This window comes from Eucalyptus grandis, chromosome 5 (genome assembly GCF_016545825.1).
Source record: "Eucalyptus grandis isolate ANBG69807.140 chromosome 5, ASM1654582v1, whole genome shotgun sequence".
NCBI lineage: Eukaryota > Viridiplantae > Streptophyta > Magnoliopsida > Myrtales > Myrtaceae > Eucalyptus > Eucalyptus grandis.
The window spans coordinates 28080637-28084434 of NC_052616.1; positions in this window are offsets into that span (position 1 = coordinate 28080637).

The window sequence follows — 3798 nt, forward strand, 5'->3', positions numbered from 1 at the left end:
TTAATTTCTTTGTTATTTCTTTCTTCCCCATCCATCATTGTCTAATAACATACCAAAAATACTAAAATACCTAAAATATATGATAAATATATTGAACCTATATTCTAAAATAGAATTAAATTAGAGAATATAAATTAAAATAAAATTTAATTAAAATAAATGATTTTTTATTTTTATTTTGAATTTCTTGTATTAGAATTCAAATATTATTTATATATTGAAGTATATTTTTAATTTTGTAATTTTTTTGAATAATTTTAATTTTGTTAATTTAAGAAGTTTATTATTCGAGAAAATAACTTGCCTAATATGGATGTTAGAAACCCTATCTATATTTATCTTACCTCCACCATAGGATAATTTTATTCTATCTATATCTTCTTATATTCAATTTTATTCTATCTTGATTAGGCACCAAGCGCATCCTATCCTGAACTTTATCTTGACTATCAAATGAAGCCAGAGGATATCCTCTCCTCTTGGGGAAGACAAATATATAGAGGGGAATCTAAAAGATTCTAGCTTGGAATCTCAAAACCCTTTGCCTAATAACAGTTTCATAATAACCAGTGTAAACATCACTCCAAGAATAAATCTATTGAATGCATCAATTTCTAAGCGTCCTCACCAACCATTGCGGACATTACTAAAATGGAAGGTTCTTCATATATAGGAATCCCCATAAAAATAAAAAAATAAGCATGCTTATGTTTATTAGCTTAAGCTTTGAGATCAGTCAACTATCGTCGTCCTACAAAATGAAATCTTAGAGCCCAAGTAAGTTAGATCGGGTACGAAATTACTTACATGGGTAAGTGGATGTGCCACTAATGAAGAGTTCAATTTCGGTACTGGCGTCTTTCCATAGAAGTGATGTCTTATTAAATCATCTTTGGTTGTCCTGCGATATGAACAGTTCCATTGGGACCCTCGCCCAACATGGATGGTTGGTCAGCTCGAGTAGCTCGTGCTGTTCTTTCCTCTTGACTCCAGCCGATGAAGGCCTGAGCTCTCTCTGTTGAAAAACATCGAATAATTCTTTAGTACTCATATAGTGGACAAACATGAATAAATGAAGAACTAACACAAAAGGGAAAAAAGACAGCTAAAAATGTAAAAGTAGATTTTCCATGCGTAGTATTTACTATTTAGATGAATTAATTTGTTTATGAAAATTAGATTGCATTTCGTGTTGTCTATGTTTTCTACAGAAATATTTTAAACATTACTTCGTACATCTCAAGTAGTCGTGTAAATGTTTTACATATGAGAATATTAAAAAAATTGTTAAATGACGAGTTACAAAAAAAAAAAAAAAAAAAGTGAAGAAAAAATGAATAGAGCGAGAAAAGGGAAAGACGATAATGTGCTCATTATTAGTGTTAAGGGAGAGAAGAGGAGAGACGTAAAATTGCCATCCAAGCAAAATGACAAAAGAAAAAAAAAGGAAAGAAAAAGAAAGGTGTACAACTTTGCCTTACTCCCTAAAAAAGCACCAATTTTAAGATCACAATGCCCAGACTTTATTCATATTAAAAAATACCAATTTTAACTCGCGTTCTTATTCTAGCTCAAACTTCTTTTTGTCTCATAAAAAAAAACACTTACTTTTCGGATCCCAATTTTGATTCAAATTTTTTGTTGTATCATAAAAAGTATAAACTTTCAATTGATACACAAATTTAGTCAATGTTGGTATAAAAACAAAATGGTATACTAAAAGTGCGAAAACAGTAATGATATTACTACACAAATCTCTCAAAGTTTATAAACTTAAATCACATATCCTTCAATAATCTAAATCAGATTCTATTAAGTCCTAGTTGTTTTCCTTTATACCTTTCTGCTTTTTTCCCATTATTTGCACACTTGCTACATATTTATGATGTCCGTACAAAAAAAGAGTTTTTTATTTTTATTTTAATTTTTTTTTTTCCGCAAGACGTGTGCTGGTGTAATTGGCCAAAACGAGTGCCTCATTGAGAAGGAACGAAGGATTGATTGCCCAAATTTCGGTTCACAAAATACGGGGTTGACTTTATTATTAAAAAATTAGTACTGTTTGCTCACGCGGTCGTCTTGTGAAATACTTTTGTAGGAAGGAAAGGCGCAATGTTTCTTTAGCTAATTACAGTTACCGAATGTGAAAATGAGAGGAACCTATCAGATCATCAAGATGCATTGATAATGAGGAATTTGGTGGACTCTACGATAATAAGACACTAATTAATATGTACCTCGATCTGGTGATTATTTAGGCAAAGGATGGTCGAAAACGGGTTACTTGTATATGACGATGCAGTCTATGGTGTCTCCATTGAATGCCTACACCGAATAAGAACCAAGAATTTCATCTCTTTTGAAGAGATAAGCGGTGATGTGAATATGAACATAATATAGTATACAGGATACAGAGAAATCAACACATTCACCATTTTTGAAAATCTACTCTCGCATTCTACACATTTGCAGTTGAAATTATCATTTTGCGAGTCTCTTTTGACCTCCTATCATGATGTCCAAACTGAGAAATGTACATCACTGAAGATGCATCCTGGGCGATTTTTTCGATACAAACAGATATGTTAACGACAATCATTTGATCGTGACGGCGAATCTTGTACCTTCAATGTCCGAACGGGAGGTTTATCGGTCCGCGGCCGCTGTAGAAAAGGGTGAGACAGTGAATTGCAAGCAGTGCGATTGCTTTCGTTTCCATCATCTACCTCTCTGGATTTCCTGAGGATGTGTTCATATGATGATAGCGTCCAAGCACACTTTTAAGAGGCTTTCATTTCAAGCGAAAAACAGCAGACGTTCCTTTTAAACCTTTGCTGCCGATTATGGAAGGACATTTAAGGTCAATAATAGCAAAGGACCATTGTAGATATAGGGAAGGAAAAGGAAATTTATAATGAAGACCACGATAAATTAAAAATGGGAAACAAAAGACACGGATCAAGGAAAGATTTCTAACGTTTATCCCTTCCAGAGAAAGATATATAAAATTTCTTAAATTAATAAAACGAAAATAATATTTGAATTCCAATATGAAAATCAAAATAACAAAAAATAGCAACGATTTCGTTTTTATTTATTACTGTTTTTATTTGTATATTCGATTTCTTTCTATATATAATATATATTCAATATATATAAATATGTATTTAGCATTTACTTATTTTATGTATTTAAAGTATTTTACATATAGTAGTAGAGTTTACTATATTTAATGAATTTTTATTAGAGAATGATGAAAAGGGAAAAAAGAGAGAAATAGAAAAGAAAAATATAAAAATAATAAAAAAATAAGCAAATAAAAATGAAGTAAGCTAGAGTGTTGTGAGAGATCCTTGCCACCTTTGTTCGAAGTGGCCATATAAATTTCAAAGAAGGGCCCGGAATACTCTTATTTTCTTAAATGAAGGCTTAAAGTTGACTTTATTATGAATAAGGGCCAAAGTGCTTTTGTTTTCTCATATAAAGGCCAAAAGTGAACTTCTTTTAAATAAGGGTCTAAGTGATCATATAAATTTCAAAGAAGCGCCTTACTTCACTAGCTGAATGGCATTTTCGTCTTTCACTTTCTAAAATATTTTCCTTTTTTTTATTTTTTATTTTTCTTTTCCCTCTTCCTTTCATTGACCATGGCAAAGGTTGACGTACTTAGGTGAGGGTTGCCCTTGCTCTACGCTGGCGAGTGTGGCCCTCACTTGAGGCCGACCTTTGCTGGCCATCGAGAATGCTCAGTGATAGTTGAGGGAGGGAAAAATAAAAATAAAAGGAAAGGAAATTTTA